Source organism: Mesocricetus auratus, unplaced genomic scaffold, assembly GCF_017639785.1.
Source record: "Mesocricetus auratus isolate SY011 unplaced genomic scaffold, BCM_Maur_2.0 Super-Scaffold_100006, whole genome shotgun sequence".
Lineage (NCBI taxonomy): Eukaryota > Metazoa > Chordata > Mammalia > Rodentia > Cricetidae > Mesocricetus > Mesocricetus auratus.
This window is the reverse complement of record NW_024429190.1, coordinates 45271043-45283388: the sequence shown is the minus strand read 5'-3', so window position 1 is coordinate 45283388 and position 12346 is coordinate 45271043. Positions and strand designations below refer to the sequence as shown.

General features: G+C 42.2%; 1 protein-coding gene across 15 annotated transcripts in view; it reads left to right on the top strand.

The window, feature by feature from the left end:
* Apbb2 (amyloid beta precursor protein binding family B member 2) overlaps positions 1 to 12346 on the top strand; it is a 369114-nt gene that overhangs the window by 121724 nt on the left and 235044 nt on the right. For 14 of the 15 annotated variants that reach the window (XM_021229678.2, XM_013116544.3, XM_005074369.4 and 11 more), the window contains one exon: positions 8434 to 8589. The gene's annotated coding sequence lies outside the window, so the exon portion shown is untranslated. Of the gene's footprint in view, positions 1 to 8093; positions 8197 to 8433; positions 8590 to 12346 lie in introns of those variants that run through there. The other variant, XM_021229677.2, reaches the window with a different exon arrangement.

Below are 12346 nucleotides of genomic sequence, written 5' to 3'. Positions count from 1 at the left end.
CCTAGGTACTTTTAATAAGATCAGAACATACATGCAAACCTACTTTAGCTAAGTAAGTATGTTTGAGGTTGATCCCTGGTACTGCAAGTAACAACACCACCTTAAAGAAATTATTGTTGTTTTTTGTGCTGTCAGAATTGTCATTCGGATCTCTGTGAGTTCTTGGCCAGCCTGGTCTACTGAGCCAGATTCAAGACAGCCTCCAAAGCTACAGAGAAACCCTGTCTCGAAAAACTAAGGGGTGGCAGGGGGTGGTGGTGGGGGATTTCTTAAAGGGCCGTGTCTTAGGATTTCTATTGCTGTGAGGAGACACTATGGTCATGGCAACTCTTATAAAGGAAAACATTTAATTGGGGCTGGTTTACAGTTCAGAGGTTTAGTCCATTATTATCTCGGTGGGCCATGGTGATGTGCAGGCAGACGTGGTCCTGGAGAAGGAGCTGAGAGTTCTACATACTGATCCACAGGCAGCAGGAGACCATGGCACTGGCCTGAGCTTGAGCATAACGAGACCTCAAAGTCCACCTCCACAGTGACACACTTCCTCTAACAAGGCCAACAAGGTCACCCTTCCTATAATGCCACTCTCTGTGGACAAGCATTCAAACACTTGAGTCTGTTGAGGGGGGGGGTCATACCTATTCAAACCACCACAGTGTATGTTTCAGGGAGGAGGCAGTGGCTTCTCAGAGAAGGCCTGTCCTGCTGAAAGGTGTGGTGAGAAAGGAACCAGGAAATCTCTTTCAGAAAAACTCAAGTTTAAAAATTCACTTCATCACATTCATCACGATTTCAGGGTATATGTATTCAGTGGCTGCTGTAACGAGCAGCACAGAAATGGTACATTTCCACCTTCAGAGTGTTGCGTAGGACAACACTGCTTGCTATAGGCAGTGGAGGAGAGCATGCACTGAGATGGTCTTTAACATGCATTGGCTATAGGATGACAGTTTTTTTTTTTAAGGCCACCATGATATTTTAAAGAAAAGCCGTACCATTTTTTAAAAAGTCAGTTTTTCATAAGACACATCTCAGTGTTGTGTTAAAAATGTGAGGAATATGTCTGTGGGAGCAGCTATAACACAGGTTAGAGTTTGAGGGTCACAGAAGCCTCTGAACTTTGGTATTGTTGTCAGGATGTAGACATGCCAAGGGTGGTCCAGCTAGGAATGCAAGAGTTTGGGGCATGGGACATCCTGGTGAAGGGTGAAATGACTGTGTGTGTGTGCTGATGGGAAGGCGGAACTCGTCAGAGCACAGTTGGTAGTCGGGCCTGGCCATCATTTGATGTCTCTAGGAAGGTTTGCATGAAGTGTGAGGAGGTGTGAGCCTCAGTGACTTTGCGTGTTTGTATCATAAAATACCCAGTGAAGATAACTCAGGGGAGAAAGGCTTTATTTTGCCTCTCAGTTTGATGGTGTGGTCTATCTTGGTGGCAGGAGACGAGGCTCATCACATTGTACCTATGAGCTTATCCTGGGTCAGAGTTCCAGAGTGTACAGTCTGTGGGGAGGTCAAAGGTACAGGAGTCTGACAGAGCTGTTCATTGTCACATCCATCAGGAAGCAGAGAAAGACAATGAATGCTGCCACTCAGTGCTCTCCTTTCGTTCAGTCCGGATCCCAGCCAAAGGACAGCTGCTTAGAGTGAGTGTATCTTCACACCTCAGGTAGCCCACTCAGTATAATTCCCTACAAGCACATGCAGAGGCCTGTCCCTCAAGAGATCCTGGTGCCATCTATCAAGTTAACTTACCATCACGACAGCCTGTGGAATGCTGCTGCCCACAGATAAGTGGGTCCCCCCACTTCAGTCAACCTGACCTGGATAATCCCCCACAGGTGTGGCTAGAGACTAACGTAAGCTAAATAATCCTCACAGGCATGCCCAGAGGCTTGCCTGCTGGTTGATCCTAGATCCTGTCAGTGTGACAGCCAGTACTCAACCTCACAAGTTAGGCTGAAGCTGCTTGAACATTTTCATATTCTAGTCAGGTGGAAAGGAACCCATAAAAGAACGCCCAGAGAGGTAGCGGGAAACCGGAAGGCAGACAGGCAGCTTGAGCACTATGAGGAGGTAAGGTACTGCAGGTGTGGATATGGTAAGACAATCGAATCTTGAAAATGAACATCACTTGCGCTTTTAGTGGGAGAAGCACCGAAATCGCAAAGCCCCCAATAAGAGTTTGTGCCGGGGTATCTGGGAGGGCTTCATGAAGGAATTATGTTTGGGTTGGGCTTCGAGGAGTGATTCATTGGCATGCTAGTCTTCCTCTCTCCCTCCACCCCCACCACCCAGCCATTCAGGGCGGTAGTTAGGCACTCTACCGCTGAACTACATCTCTGCCCTTAGAAGATAATAAAAAGAGCTGCAGACCTGACTAAACACTTTAGCAGGGTTTAAGTAGACTCCATTTATTATAAAGGTTGGATCTGATTTAATGTACAGTTTTCATTTTTTAAACCATCTTAAACTAGTATTTGTTGTGAATCAGTAAGATGAGTTGTCCTGTGATATCATTAGCCTGTAGTAGAAAAGACACTGTTAGCCTGCTCAGAGTTTTCAGTCAGAGTGCCAAGAAGACATGGTGGCTGGTGAGACTGGTTGGAAACCCTAGGCCCTTGATTTAAAAGCTTTCTAACGGTCAAGTCATCCCGTGACAAATTTGCTTGTTCGAAAATAGGCATTGTAATGGTTCCTACAGCAGGGTGGGTACGGACGAAGAATGAGAGACACTAGCCAGACAGCTCCTGCTATTGCAGTAAGAACCTTTCAGTACCGTTTCTCCCTCAACAAGGAAATGCAGTGAGTCAGTGGCTCCCACGGCTGCATCAACACTATTTGATTATTTGTGGTAATCGAGGTAATACAGATTCCTAGACTCTGCCCTTGACCTGCTCTGCCAGGCTGGCTTTATGGTTTTGGGCATCCTGGCTCTGGACTTGAATAGCATCTTAGTCACGTTTTTGTCCACTCTCCCATCTCCTTTTTCAATGTTGGGGATCAGTCAAACCCAGAGCTTCAGAAATGTTAGGCAAGCTATCTCATGCTACCTTCCTGTCCTACATTTTGGCTGCTTTTGGTTGGATGTTCTCTTCCTTGCTGTGCCTGTTGAAGACTGGCTCTCAGTATGTTTCAGGTGTGTGAATTATTAGTTGTAAACACTAATGTGTGGGCATTCTATATCTCTCTTTTTCTCTCACCAGCTCTTTTCCTTCCAACTCATGTTGCATTTTTGGACAACAGGGATGACTGTGTCTTGGGTAGCCTAGTTTTCAACCCTTCATTCTTTTTTTTAATTAAGTAAAACATCCGAGTGGTGGTGGCTCATGCCTTTAATCCCAGCACTCAGGAGGCAGAGGCAGGTGGATCTCTGTGAGTTCGAGGCCAGGCTGGACCGACAGCCTCCAAAACAATACAGAGAAACCCTGTCTCATAAAACCAAAAAAAAAAAAATTAAGTAAAACAGAGTTTTAAAAATAGAAACTTTGCTAAGACAGCCATTTGGCATTTTAAAAATTGAACTTGAGTTTAGTTTCTAAAATAAATAATCCAATATATATATATTTACTCTTAAAAATGTCGGCAGGAAATGCTTCTAAAATAACTGATATGTTCCTTCTTAAAACTAGAGTTGTTATTGGATGGATTCCAGCATGCTTTCTTTTTCCTTAGGGGTAACTGAGGGATTGTGGAGGAGTGTTGTATTCCATGTCAACACACACACACACACACACACTCACAAACACACACACACACACACACACACACACACACACACACAGAGTATTCTCTCTAATTTGCCTTTCATATAGTGGAGGCTATTTGGTTTGCTGTTAAATGTGCCTAAAGATTAAAACAAGGAATAAAGTGTTTACTTCAGTCAGAGTAAGTAGAACATTCCTGTTAACACACAGATGCTGGGGAGTTGAATTCAGCTCATCAGACTCACTCATCAAGTGAGCCATCACCTAAGGCCACAAGCTGAGTTCTTAAAATGAAGCTCTCATGGCTCTGAGAGGACTGTTCTCCAGCTATTCTTTCTTGTCTTGCATGCCTGGTCATTTTGAGATAGAAATTTAGCAGTGATGAATTGGCTCTGCTGACATATCTGGAATCTGGCCCATGAAGCAGAAATCTCCCATGGAACATCAGACAAGGAAGAGAGAAATGCTGGCCAGACATTTAGGTCCTCAAAGGGCAGCACTTCCTGGGTGCACATTTTGTCAAAACTTTTAGCTGCAGCCCCAAACCAAACAACACACAATAAAGACACCATGAATTCACAACGCCTTATCTTACATCATTCTTATTTTTATTTAGTCATCTGCTGAGTAAGATAACTGGTAACTTTACCAAGATTCTGTCCAGTTTGGTTGGTAGGTCAGAGTTCTGACCAGACTGCTAAATTTAAATGGTGTCATTCTCTAACAAATGACTGTAGAGCATTACCAGAACATGATTTGTCACACAACTCTGGTGTCATTGCTTGTGTGGACACTGGGCTTTAGTATTAGAACTGAGTCATTCCCTGCTGTATTCTCTTTGGGTGCAGCCATGGAAATGGATGGTGAAGATGTTAAGGGCTGTTTTGGGCAGAAAGCAAGCTCCCCCCCCCCACCCCCTTTCTTTTTCATCTCAGTCCAGGCGGAGCCATTGTATTCTGCTGGGCAATGACAAAGAGGGGCTGCATCATCCCTGGTGTGGTTCCCTCACAGTTGAGGCCTTTGTTGTCCCGTGACACAGCAGGGGAAGGGCTTGCTCAGAAGGCCTCATCACAGGCCTTTCAGGGCGGTTCTGAGTTGGTTATTGCCATCTGCCTGCCCCCTGGCTCTCCCAGCCAGCACAACTTATGAAAACCTCAGGCAGCGGAGGCTCATGTAATGGACCTTGTAGGTGGACAGCTAGCAGAAGCAGAGGTGGTTCTGTTTCAGAGAAATCATTCAGAAGGCAAGGGAAAAAAAGGTACTCATTTTCCAAGGCTGCAGAGATCATTGTTTATTTCCTTTAGCTACCGACCTGTTTTCTCCAATTTCCAACCTGCAAACGTCTTTCCCTTAAGAGACGATTCTAGAGGCACAATATGAATCACATAGTCCTAAAACAGGAGATCACATGTCTTTCCTGTCTCTTGCAGGTGGCGTGGTGCAGCACAGTCTTATCTCGTTGAAAACCTCTTGTCTTGCTTTGAACTAGGGGGATTTAACGCTGTTATCAGTAAGGCCAGTGCTAGGACCAGAAAGCTCTCAGCTTGACAGGCAGTTTCTGTTGAGGGCACCTGCCACCAGTGCACAGTGCAGCCATTGTTCCTTGTGTGAGAGCATTGCGAGCAGAGCTGTGGCTTTTAAAGCCTGGCGTCGAGTCTTCTCTTTTCTTCCTGCCTGAATTTCGGTTTCAGTGGAACGCATTCCTGTCTATTCTGATTTTGCTGATACAAATTTAGCAGGTGTGTGTGACTCATGCGCGTGTTACTTCCGAGAGTGCATGCTGAGGTATCCCAGTGGTACAGGGTCAGAGTCGGGGCACCCAGAGTGAGCTGGACCCAGATGCCTGCTTCCTTGGAGGATGGCAGAGGGAAGGTATTTGAACCCTGTGGATTTGGGCTCTCTAGGTGAGATCACCAAGGCCCCCAGATTAAGATGATGCCACCGTGTTTTTGTTTCTTGGGATGCTTTAAAGGCCGTGGTACTGTGAAGCTTCCAACTCTTCCTAGGAGGTGCTTTTAGTTAAGGGATGGGCGTGCCTGAGATTACTGAGAGCGAAGTTTATATAGAATTTTCTGTCTGTGGTAGCTTCATGGAACAGAGCAAGAAAATACATTTCTAGGAAAGTTTTGTTTGTTTGTCAGCCCTGAAGTGTTACTGGACACTGGGGTTTTGAATTTCTGAGTGAAGTGCTACACAGCAATGCCCTCTCAGTGGACTGCATGGGACCGGGAGAGTTTCACATACCTAGTTTTTTCTGATTTTGAGATATCTGTATAATGAGATCTTGAGGATAAGATCCAAGTATAAACAAAAATTTAATCTGTTTCATAATACTACATATGTGTACCCTCAAGATAAATTTATGCATTATTTTGAAGAATTTTCTGTATGAAACAAAGTTTCATGTCGAGGAGTTTTCCACTTATGGTGCCATGTTGGCATTGAAAGCATTTTAGGTTTTAGAATATTTTAAAATTTTGCATCAGGGATGACCAGTTTGCACTGAGTTTAGATGAATAAATACTTCCTTTATTATACCTTATTATTCAGGTAAAAGGTAATCTATAGAGAAAGTGGCTATAGATAGATATCCCATTCTTGTTTTGTATTCTCATACTCTTTAAAAGATTATAATTGTGGAAATCACGTGTTAATTGTAGAAAAACTAGAAAACATCAAAAAGGAGATATAAATATATTCTAGAAATGCCATTGTTTATGTTTTTATGTCTTTAAAATATCCACAGGCTATTCCATGCTTATTTATTATCTTGCTTATTTGGTTTTTTGGGACTGAGGTTTCAAGTGAAGATAAAGATTAATATGATACTATTTTTGGCACATTTGGAGGGTTGATAGATACTGTTTTGACTTACAGAAAAAGAATTGTAGACTGATCTCTGAGAATAGCATTGGTTCCATTCCTTCTTGCATAGGCTTTTGATATTTAGAACATATAGATGTTGTCATAGCTACTAGTATAATTAATGCTAATGTGTGACGACTTCTTAATCTCTTTTTTAAAAAGATTTATTTATTATGAATACAACATCCTGGCCCTATGTATGTCTGCAAGCCAGAAGAGGGCACCAGATCTCATTATGGATGGTTGTGAGCCACCATGTGGTTGCTGGGAATTGAACTCAGGACCTCTGGAAGAGTAGTCAGTGCTGTTAACCTCTGAGCCATGTCTCCAGCCCAAGACTTCTTAATCTCTTAGCTCTTGAAGAATTGCTGTCAGAAGATTGCCTCATTTGCTTTTTGGAAGTTGAAATTGTCAGCCTCAATATTATTCAGTATCAGTTTCTTTAACACCATCTGTCTGAGTGTCTTTGATCACTGGAGCCAAGGTATGGCTCTGTAGCAGTAGAGGAGCTATGATTGCTTTTTATGGAGATTCTGTATTACATTTGATAATACTTACAGATATAGTATACATTTGATAATATTTATAGATACAGTATACATTTGATAATACTTACAGATATAGTATACATTTGATAATATTTATAGATACAGTATACATTTGATAATATTTATTGATATAATATACATTTGATAATACTAATGGATACAGTGTATATTTGATAATACTTATTGATACAATATACATTTGATAATAATTATGGATATAGTGTACATTTGATAATATTTATAGATATAGTATACACTTGATAATGTTTATTGATACAGTATATGTTTGATAATAGTTATGGATACAGTATACATTTGATAATACTTACAATCAGTATACACTTAATAATACTTATGGACTATTTATTTCTTGTTTTTTGTTTTTTGTTGGTTTGTCAAGACAGGGTTTCTCTGTGGCTTTGGAACCTGTCCTGGAACTAGCTCTTGTAGACCAGACTGATCTCAAACTCACAGAGATCCACCTGCCTCTGTCCCCAGAGTGCTGGGATTAAAGGCGTGCACCACCACCACCCAGCTTTATGGCCTATTTATTGAGGATTGATTTTGTTCATAATTTCCTCTATTAGGAAATGATTAGTGTCCCTTTTGCTATTCAGCCCATAAAATTGTGGCCCTATTCACATTGCAATGCAAGTTCATTCTGATTCCTAAACGACACAACGCTTGCTTTGTGGTTTCTACTTTGGTGTTTTTGTGGTGTCCTTTGAAGTTCTGAAATTTTTTTTGTGTCTGATTGAGATTAAATCTGGGTTTCATTTTGATTTTTTGAAACATATTGAGCAAGTTAATTTTCTGTTTGAGTTCCTAAGGGGAATGACTCCAGGCCTCCGTGTCCCAAGAATTCAGACTTGGTCCTGCCAGAACATTCCTGTGGTTTTCCATGGGACAGATCAGTGTGTTCATGAAATTTTAGTGTAGCTTGTGTTTTCTGTGGTTAATTAAAACATCTGGCTTTAAAACTTTCCACAGACAGAGGGCATCACCCATCAGAGACCCTTCTCAGTACTGACTCAATGCTTCGGCCTCCTCCACAGACGGCCCAGCTTGTGTTTGGGGTACCTGCAAGAGTGGTTTCTGCTCATTAATGATTTTAAGCCTTTGGGAGGTGTTGGGGAGAGAGAGAGAGAGAGAGAGAGAGAGAGAGAGAGAGAGAGAGAGAGAGGGAGGGAGGGAGGGAGGGAGGGAGGGAGGGAGGGAGGGAGGGAGGGAGGGAGGGAGGGAGGGAGGGAGGGAGAATGTACATGAATGAGACTATCAGGCCTAGTAATGGCTTCCTGCCTTTGCCCCTCCAGGTTGGAGCATCTCTGGGGGAGCTTCTGTGCTCTCTAGCCAAGCATGCTGTGGTTGGATCTGCCCAGCCCTGGAATAGAAACCTTTGCCGGATGGAAAATCCATAAAAGAAAGCCCCTGTGAAAAGCAGATTCTGACGCTGACCTAAGTGCACCCAGGTAGGTGTTAAAGAGGAGGTTGGAGAAAGAGGGTCTGGTTGGGACTGTGGTTTTGTTCTTTCTGTAAGTGTTTGGAGCCAGTCCTAAGTGATCATCACCTGCTAATTGAGAGATTCCCAGATTCATGTCAGTGAGCTATCCTGATTACTTTCTTCATGTAATACGTTCTTTTCTGTTCTGTCCTTTGTCCCATCCATGCTCTCTTCCATCTTCCTTTTCTCTCTCACACAGAGGAAGACCTTCAATTATTCAGTTAGGGAAAGAGTTACAATCAGAGGCCAGGCACAGCAGCCTCAGTACTCTGGGCTTTGTAGGAGAGGGAAAACTGTCCTCACTCAGAGCATTCTAACTTATCGAGTCCCATACTTGGAAGGGCTCATTTCTCTGGGGGTTCCTGGCTGTTGACACTTTGTTTGACAAAATTGTAACACTTGACCCATTTGTTTCCAGCAATTTGTACATTTGGCATTAAGATGTTCATATAGAAATGTCCCCCGAAACAATAGCATTCAGCATTCAGATAAATATGTAATAATAGTGCCGTGTTTCAGGAGCGTGAACAATGTAGAGGATCCGTTCTGAGGAATGCATGAGCAGGGGCAGTACTGCAGGCAGCTGGCAGTGGCTGGCACTCAGCATGAACAATAAGCACTTGACAGGTCCTCACTGGGAAGGAGGATCCAGCCGTCTGAGAACATGGCTTGGCCTAGCTCACCCTGCATCCTTAATAAGTCACCCAGATTTCCCCTGGAGAATTACCACGGCCTCACTTTTAGCCCCACTGACTCACATTGGACATGTGACATAAGCCTGTCCAGTCATGGTCACAATGGTCAGGGTTTGGAGGCCTCAGTACTGTCACTGAATAATATTGAACACTTTTGCTATTTGTGAGTTTGCTAAGATGGAGCTGCTGGAGGCTTCTTTAGGAGAAATAAGCTGACTAGAGAAATCAGAGCAGAGAGATTCGGTGGGGGGGCAGGAGTTGGGAAGGATGGACACATGAATAAATATAAATATAGACATATACACATACATATATATGCATACATAAATATATATATACACATATAAGTATTCCTAGACAACATATACATGTACATATATCCACAACCTGTGCACACATATGTACACATTACACATGCATGCACACATATATAAATACAGACTCACATATATATCACATGTACACACATATACAACACAAATGCACAGACCCACACAGACATGCACACATTCTAACACATTCACATAAGCAGACACACATATGCCTGTATGTTTGCACATACAGCTTCGGCCCCTGAATTAGCCCTAAAACAGCATCTCCTGTTTCACTTTACAGACACATTAGCTGGTGGGTCAGGTGACTGTCAAATCTAAAACTCCCTGATGGCAGTGGCTTCCAGGCTGTGAAGTCTCAGTATGAAATGACTGTGGGGTAGTCTGTTTTCATAGAATCAAGGTTTAGAGGACAGGCTATTGCGGAGGCCAGCGGATGGACTTTGTGGAAGTATTCCTAGAGTTAGAACAGATTGCCTGGAAGCAGGGATGGAACTCAGGTCTTCGGGTGGTGGAGAGACTAGTAGACAGGGCTGTTAACAAAGGAAAAATAGGATTTAGGTATCAGGAACATTTGAAAATCTATTTAACTCAATTACTTGCTTTTTGAATCTAAAAGGACGGCTTCCCAGAGCCTATACTTAGAGCAAATTGCTGATAAGGAAGATAATTCCTTATGCTAGTAGTGGTGTCTTATTTACTGTAAATACAGTGGCTGGGGAGCAGCCAAATGAAGGGTTGTCAGGAAGCTACCCAGAGTTTAATAGCCTGGGCAGGACTGCTGCTCTCACCAAAACCTCATCTGGCTCTGTCCCAGCCAATCCAAGCTGCTGAAGCTGCCTTTCCCTACTCCTGTGAGTATCAGACTTTATTTTCATTATTTGATATTTTCATTATTAACATTACTTATTTTAAAATTAGTCAACTTCTACCAGGGCAGGGGGTGTTTAGGTTATAAAAGAATCCAGAAAATGCAGCTTCCCTATAACTGTCACTGCCTTTTCCCCTTTTATTACTTATATCTTATATTGTAAGTATTGATATAATTCACTAAAGTCCAAACATTCCTATTTTTTTATTTTTGTGTGATTTTCATATTCTGCGCCTTTGGATATATATCCTAACATTGATACTATCGTACTGGTTAGTTTTTGTCAACTGGACACAAACTAGAGACATAGGGAACCTCAACTGAGGAATTACCTCCATCAGATTGGCCATGGGCATGTCTGTGGGCGTTTTCTTGACTGCTAATTGATTGAGAGCGCCCAGCCCACTGTGGTCGTGCCATTTCTAGGCTGTATAAGAAAAGTAGCTGAGCTGTGGCTTGTCTCTAGTATTAATTGCATTTTGAATGTTGAATTAGCCCTTTGATAGTGGTCACATTGCCATTATCTCATTATTAAGAGTGTTGGTTCATGAACTCATGACATGGAGTGTATCTCCATGTTTTTAGGTCTGGTTTCTTTGAGCAGCATTGTGTTTTTCAGGGTCCAACTCTTGTACTTTTGTGTTTTTATTCTCAAAAGATTTTTTGTAGCTGTTATATTCATGTCTTTACAGGTAGAATTTTTAAAAATTTCACTTTGAGATTATTTGCTAGTAATTCATGGAAGTGCAGTTGATTTTGTATAATGACAACCACATTAAGCTTGTTTTATAAGCACTGATGGTGATTTTCTTAGTGTTTTTTTTTTTTTTTCCGTAGCAGATCATGTCTAGTTGATAGTCTGTACCTTCTTTAGGGAAATGGCTTTTCAGATCTTTTGCCCACTTTTATGTTGGGTTGTTGTTCTTTCTTTCTGTATACATGTGTGTATAGTTTGGATATAATATTTGCACACATTTTCTCCACCACCTTATTGCTGACTCCCTTCATGAATTTTCTTGATAGAGTCTCTCTTCTATGTCTGTCCTGGTTAGGGTTACTGTTGCTGTGGTGGAACACCATGACCAAAAGCAACGTGGGGAGGAGAGAAAGGGTTTATTTGGATTACACTTCCACATCACTGTTTATCATTGAAGGAAGTCAGGACAGGGAGTCAAACAGGGCAGGAGCCCAGAGGCAGGAGCTGATGCAGAGTCCATGGAAGGTGCTGCTTGCTGGCTTGCTTCCCAAGACTTTTTCAGCCTGCTTTCTTATAGAATCTAGGACCACCAGCCAAGGGATGGCCCCACCCACAATGAGCTGGGCCCTCACCCATCAGTCACTAATTAAGAAAATGCCCTCAAGTTTACCTACAGCAATGTAAGATGTAATTTCTTTTGTAGGCAATTTTCTCAGTTGAAGCTCCCTCTTGAGTTGTCATAAAACTAAACCAATACAGTATCCTGTAGTGTTTTAATGTAAATTGTGGTCAATTCTAAATTATATCATGTAAATATAGAAAACTATATATGTGTGATATTTTTACTGATGATATTCTTAATGGTCAGGAAGTTTTGATTATAATGAAGTTCAGTTTATGTTTTGTTTTTCTTTTAAAGGCCCTCTGGTTCTCCCCACTCATTTCCTGTCTCTGAATCTCCCTTTGTAGCAGAGGCTAGCATGAAATTTGTTATGTAGTCCAAGCTAGCCTTAAACTTGGATATCCCTGCCTCTGTCTCCAGAGAGCCAGCATATGAAGCTCATGGTTTTGATGTTATGAAACTCTTTCCCTTAATTAAAGTTCAGAGATGTTCTTGTTGCTATCTTTTT